Raw genomic sequence first — 7451 nt, 5'->3', positions numbered from 1 at the left:
TATATGTATTTTTTTTCCCTATAATGTAATGTACATGTTTATATGCATAAGCATTAGCGTAATATATATATATATATATATATATATATATATATATATATATATATATATATATACATATACATATATATACACACACACACACACACACACACATATATATATATATATATATATATATATATATATACATAAACAGTATATAATATACAAACACACATTTTTTATTCAAAACAATCATTCTGCTTTAAAATATATTAAAAAAAGTTTATTCTGAGACATATATGAGAGACCTAGGGCTGGAAACACAAGTTCAACTTACCCTAAAGAGTATTCTGCCAGAGGGGGAAAAGTTGTTGAAGTAGGGAAAGGAAACCCAGCCCAGCAGTTCCTCAGCACCAGACTTACAATGCAGGAAGAGAGCTCCTCTGTGATGTAACAAAACCTCACTGACACATAATACTGAAGTACAGCAACAAATTCATAGAGTTGTAGAAAGTGACTTGTGCATAAAAAATAATATCTTAGAGATTTAGGATTAGTGTCTTAGTGAAAACAAACCCAAAGTGTCCTGCTGGGGTGAAACCATTCCATGGGTGCAGGCAGCCCTCCTTAAGCTCAGAAAATGCTGGCAAGTAAGAAAAACATTCCCAGATCCTGAAAGCTCTTGCTTGTAGCTCATGCAGCAGTGAACAGGTTCAGGGGATTGGGAAGTCATAAAGGAAGTTACCAGAAGATGAGGAAAATATCCCCAGAGGGTGTTTCGGTCAGAGAACATTTTACCTGGGCCCTTCAGGCTCTGCATTTGAAGGAGAAAAAAATTATAATAGCTGGCACCCCATAAACACTATGGTGAAGATGCTTGCTGTGGCCATATAAGCCATCTGCATTCTAAGAGAGATACTTGGTAATTCACACCCATAGTGGTAAAGGTGAATCTGTGGAGGCTTAGTCCTTATGCCCTAAAAGTGGACTTTTCTGGACACCCCAGAAGCCCACTGAAATTCAGAGACAGGAAGCTCCACACTAATAGGGGAAATGACCCCAAACTCAAAACCCACAAACAGTGTTCTAAAATTCACCAATGTCCAAATCCCAACAACTGGAAATTCCAATCTAGAACTCTGCATTACACCACTACAGGATTCTATAATTCATCAGCACCCCAGTCTACCCCACCCACAACTGGGAGATTGAAATCTGTGAGCTACTATAGCCAGCTGGTAGGTAGGTGAGAAATAAACACAAAGATAGTGGTCAAAATTACAGAGTCAAAAACAAATATACAAACTGAAAATTCATCCCTGCAGACATGTTGACCACGGTAGTGGAAACAAGCCCTCTATCTTTCCTTAACCTAGTTTTCTTTTTTCATTTCTTTTTTCTTCCATTTACTTATTTTTTTACTTTTAGAATTTTAATATTTTCCTCAAATTTTTCGAACAATTCCATTGCATTATATTATTATTCACCTTTCTCTTTATTAAATTTTGTGTATATGTGTGGGGGCAGGTGTATATGTTCTCACTGTATTAATAGGTTTGAATATATGTATACACACATATACTCATATACATTGAGATTTTTAGCCTTAAAAAGAGAGACATGTAGATTATTAAGCATGGTAATAAAGTTTGCAATTAGAAACAATGTAGTGATATTAGAAAAAGGAGAATTGAAGCAATAGTCATAAAACCCATCTGAATGCTGAGGAGTATGTATACATGGGAGCACAGCCTACTTTTATAGTGGGCAATTTTGTCTTCCTTGATTCAGAGCATTTCTCTCAGCTTGTCATGTGTTCTTTTTTTTTAACCCTTCATTTCTTTCCTCCTTATAGTTTTATCCCTCTCATTTAAACTGTAAGTTCTATGTTCCTTTGTATCAATACATTTTATGGCTCATCTGTGGATTCCTGCCCACTTAAATACATTAGCTTTTAAAATTTATGTTTCAGCATTGAGCTAGCAATCATTTTGAAGCACTGGAAGCAACATTCCCTTACAAATGTACTTTCCTTTAATCCACAGAGATATCATATTTTTAGGTGCTATATGATACATTTCTGTAACTTGAAGTTACAGTGTTCCAATAAAAGGTACCCAAATGGCGTAGTTATTGGTAACTCATTTAAAGGGGGTAGGAAGGATAGTAGAAAGAATCGAACATTGTTACTCTATGTACATATATCATTACATGACCAGTGTGATTCTACATCATATACAACCACAAGAATGAGAAGTTATACTCCATTTATGTAATATGTTTCAAAATGCATTCTACTCTCATGTATAACTAATTAGAACAAAAAAATGTTTTTATAACATTGTTATTCAATTAAATATTTTCTGACAAACTAGAATTTATTAATATGAACTGTAAATGAGGTTGATTATATGTACAGTGAAAGTAGCAAAATTTACAAAGAGTTGCACTGAAATGTAAATCACGATGTTCTTTTATTGTGGGATAGCTGCCTTCTTTTGAGAATGACATCAATTCTGTAAAGTCCTGTAATTTAAGCTTTATAAAGAAGTAACTGTGAGAAGCACAAATAGAGAGACACATTGGACAAATTCTTGGTCTCCAGTGGAGAAACAGATATCAAAAGCATATGGAAATATGAGCCATTCCAAGACCCATGCTCAAGGAAGACAGAAGTACCCTCACTAACGCTTTTGTTCATAGCTCTTGAGTCCTCTTAGGAGAAATATTCTCTTTATCAAGAATTAAAATAAGATTATGGCATTTGCAGGGAAATGGGATGGAATTAGAGCAGAATTATGCTAAGTGAAGTTAACCAATCCCCAAAAAAAACAAATGCCAAATGTCTTCTCTGATATAAGGGAGGTGACTCAAATGGGGTAGGGAGGAAGAGCATGGGAAGAAGATTACCTCTACATAGGGAAGAGAGGTTGGAGGGAAAGGGAAGGAGAAGGGGAATTGCATGGATGGTGGAAGGAGACCCTCATTGTTATACAAAATACATGTATGAAGATGTGAGAAAACAACAACAACAAAAAAATAGTATTACCTTAGATTAGATAGAGAGAAGTGATGGGAGGGGAGGGGAGGTGAGTGGGTGGGAGATAGGAGGGATAGTAGGATGAAACAGACTTTATTATTACTGTGTATATATATGTGACTGCATGACCATATGATTCTGCAACCTATACACTCAGAAAAGTGAGAAATTATATCCCATCTGATTCAAATGTATGAATTGTCAAGGTCATTGTACTGTCATGTGTAGCTAAAACAAATTAAAAAAATTCTTTAAAGAATTAAAATACTCCATGTTCTTTACAAAATCTGACATGGTTTCCAGAATGTCTGAAGGATGATGCCAAAAAAATTCAAATAAAGAGCAGAAAAATGTACTTTAATTGATTTTATGCCTTTGAAAAATTTTACAATTGCAGTTATGGGATTTCTTCCTCTTCCTTTTTTCTTTATATTGTTTCTTTCTATCTCTTTTTCTTCCTCTTTCCTTTGTGCTTCAATTAATATGACTAGCTATGAGATATTCTATTTGCATCAATTGAATACTACAGCCTACATGAGTCATAAGAAACATGAGACATTGGCCATCTTTTGACAAGATGATGTGCCTGATACACGGGTGGTACTTGAGGTTTCCTGCTGTTCTAATGGAGGGCTGTGATTCACTGCAGAAAATAAGTAGAACTTCCTCTTTCTTCTGGTGTTAAATACCAATCAGATTCACTCTTGTGTTTAGAGATCCTGGGTATTTCAAAATCCTCTACAGCCTCCATATTGAATAATTCTGAAGAGAAAATAAATTGTTCCTGAATTTAGAGAGGAAAAAGAAAAAAAAATAAAAACTCTAACCTGTACAGATACGTCTTATTTCTGGATTTGAATCCAGGTCAAAATAAACAAGTAGATCAAACATGTACCTTGAGAGGTTTGTTCAGTATTGCTTGGTAAGGAGAGCTCATTACTAGAAGCTGCTCAGTTCTGACTTACCATTTTTGATTTAGAAATAAAAAAGAGAAATATATTTGAAGTCTGGAAGTATAGCCTTTGACCTAATGTCTGTCTTTGATATGACATGACATGATTACATACTTTTTGTAGGAAATATCTGAGTTTAAAAGAAGCCTGCATCTAAGACCAGCAGGAATAGAAAATGAAACAAGGGATAGAGCACAAGATGTAGTATACCAAGGTGCTGACCCCAGACTTAAATATCAAAGGGCAACAATTACTACTCTTTGTTTTTTGTAAAACTAAGTTAAACATGCTTTTGTTCATGATACACACAATGTACAAGTACGTGCACACTTGGACACAAAGACTTTTTTACATGTACAAATGCATTATATAAATTTTATTTTTACAATTGGTAATTATAGAAAAATAAAACTATTAAAATGAATACTATTTCTATAGCATATAACTCAGAGATTTTCGGAAATTACTGTTAATTTTTTTTTGTTTTTTTTCTAGGTTTTTATTTAAGATAGTTGTAATTATCCTGTAATTTATAATTTGTTTATTTTTTAAGTTAAAATGACAAGGGGCATTTCAATTGACTCTATAAACTCTTTGAAGATATAATATTAAATACATTTTAAGGATCCATGAAACAGAAAAGTTTTCATATTTGAGGCCTCTGATATGTTTTATATCTTCACTATATAAAAGAATTTTCTCTATCCCTGCATCTTTCTTTCCCCTCATTTTAATATTAAGTCCGCCAAAAATTTGGGATATGGTTGGAGTTTTAAGACAGGTAATATCCTTAGTTTCAAGGATATATATTTATTTTTGGAACCTCATGCAGGGAAGAAATCTGTCATGGAAACATCACTCCAAGAGAAAAAACTTCAAAATCAAGTTGTATAGATTGTGTGTATTTGTATTTGTGTGCATGTATGTACGTGTATGCTTGCATATTTGTATATACATGTATATGTGTATTTTTGTGTTCATCATGTGCAAGTGTATATGTATATACACTTCTTTGCTCACAGATATATGGTGGATTGGAGGTATTTACAAAAAATAGAATTTTACTCTATTAACATTCAGAGAAGTTTCTAATAATAGTCAATGAGGTCAACTTTTCCATATTTTCAATTATCAGAGTTCATATTTTTAATGGATAAAGGCTGAGTGTATTCATATTCATAAGTTTTTTACAATGAACTCTGTATATAATACATTTTAGTTATTGAAAATAATATTAAAAGTTTGTATTAATCTTTGAATAAAAAAAGTCAAAATCACTTTCTTTACCCATGAAATGTAATTTCATTTTCAGATTTTATAAAATAGGAAATATCCCTATCTGAATGCTCCCAAGAACACTGACTTGCTCTATAAATGCAAGTGTTATTTAAGGGAAAACAGGCAATATATTCATACCTTGACATACAAGAAGCTTTAAAGTATGATGAGTAAATTTAAGCCACATGAAAATGTTAGCTTTGACATGAGCATTGCATTTATGAGCCTAAAATTAGAGAATAACTATTGTAGAGCTGATGATTTTAATAGAATTCAAAAAAAACTTGAAAAGCAGTTTGTGGAAACCATTGTTCTGTTGGGGTGGTTGGTTCTGTTTTCCTTTTCTTCCTGCTTTGATGACATTTGTATCCTCAGATGTCAATTATTGTAACTCCAACAGAGTTATAAAAGTCAAAGCAAGGATCCATTCATCCAAAGCCTTACAAGTAAATGATCCTCCATTGTGACGAGGTATTCCTGAAGCAATTTGAGGTTTTGCAATGGTAGGATATCTTCTACTGAAAACAGGTATTATTAAAGAACACGATGGAACTGGGGGCTCCCAAGCACTATCACCACCACAGACAACCACGGGGCTTCCATGAAGGGAAAAACCCTTCAAGCATTCAAACTTAACCATTGCATTGTAGCCATATTCTTCTGCCATTTCTGATGTCTGTCTCCCATTTGGAACGTTTGGTTGTGAGCATTTGACCACTTTACACTGAGGAGCATCACTACTCCAGTTTCCGTTCTCAGTACAACGAAGAAGGCTCGCTCCCACAAGTGTAAGATTGTCTCCTTCAAAATGGTTATCGCAACTATAAGATATTACTTTAGAAAATTCATATTCATTCTTGTCTGCTGGGACGTATCTTCCATTTTTTATTTGTGGAGGCGCTTTACACAAAATCTTTTCGCATCGTGGGGGATCCCCGCTCCAACTCATATTCGATCCTCGAAGCTGACATTGTAGAATTTTCGTACCAACCAAGTAAAATCCCTCATTACAAACAAATTCAACTTTTGTATCAAGCTCCAGGCTTCCATTAGGAACGACTACTTTGCCATGAATAGGATTCGGGTGAACTGGACATGATTTTTTAGAACAAGCATAATTTGAAAGAGAGGACCATGTGCCGTCCGCACCACAAGTAGTAGAAGTGGCGAAAGAAGGGTGCTGCTCGTATCCAGATTTACATTCGTAATGTACTTGCTCGCCGACCTCATAAAGGGGTTTAGATTGGCCAGTGAGCTGCATTGTTTCAAATGTTGGTGGCTCACCACAGGCTTCAGAGGATGCAGTAGACAGCAAGAACACCAGGGCCACCAGAAGGAAGCACTGGAATGGAAAGAGGCTCCCGCGGGGTTGGGTGGGTCCAGAGCACATCATGGGTCTCCTGATTTTTCCTCAGATGAGGAAGAAACTGAGAACAGCTGAGCAGGTTTTCAGAGTCCCTCCAGAGTCTAGTGACCAAACGCAACAATCCCAAACTCAGGAAGTGTCAAAAGTTATATGTGAGTGGGTGTGGTCCGGACACACCCAGGAAAGTCACAAAAAGTGTTTTAGAGGTGCTCTCCTGGTCAGTATGTCAGTATTGGAATTGAGATCTCAATGTTAAGGTAACCTCACTGATAGGTTCAGGGAGGTTTGTGTCACTTAACTAAAACCACTAGGACTCAATCTTTGTTCATAAGGGTTTCCTGTCCCAGTATTTCTGATAAAGATTCTCAGATATTGGTTTACTAGGTTTTTCAATGTAGGTTTGCCCCAGAAGAAACTCCAAGGCAACTCTGTATTTGAAAGCAGTGCATTTTGAATGCCCAAGTGAGAAACTTGGAGAAATGACATGGTAAAGAAGAAAAGCCAATAATAAAAGATGTTTTAATATGGGAGTTACCCCTGTAGGCCAAAGGAGGCTGAATCTCACAATGGGCTCTGTAAGAAACTATGTGCAACATACTCAGAATTAGCCTACAGATATTAGTACCCAAGGCATTTATGTACTCATTAGTATCTCCTCTACTTGTGGGAAATTCCATTATCTCTCAAAGACTTTCTTATATATGGTGGGTTTATTAATTCCACCATGCCTCCAAGAAATGCCTCTGAACGGGACAATAAGAAGAGAGATGGGACTCTTTAAGTGTAAATTTGTCAGTGACTGAAGATTGTTTATTTCTGCTACTAGAGA

At 35.3% G+C, this 7451-nt stretch overlaps 1 pseudogene; it reads right to left on the bottom strand.

Moving 5' to 3' along the window:
• Positions 1 to 5638: 5638 nt before the first annotated feature.
• On the bottom strand, positions 5639 to 6646 carry LOC143401847 (membrane cofactor protein pseudogene; annotated as a pseudogene).
• Positions 6647 to 7451: the final 805 nt, after the last annotated feature.

The sequence above is a fragment of the Callospermophilus lateralis genome, chromosome 6, assembly GCF_048772815.1.
Source record: "Callospermophilus lateralis isolate mCalLat2 chromosome 6, mCalLat2.hap1, whole genome shotgun sequence".
NCBI classification, from domain to species: Eukaryota; Metazoa; Chordata; class Mammalia; order Rodentia; family Sciuridae; genus Callospermophilus; species Callospermophilus lateralis.
This window is presented reverse-complemented; position numbering and strand designations above follow the sequence as displayed.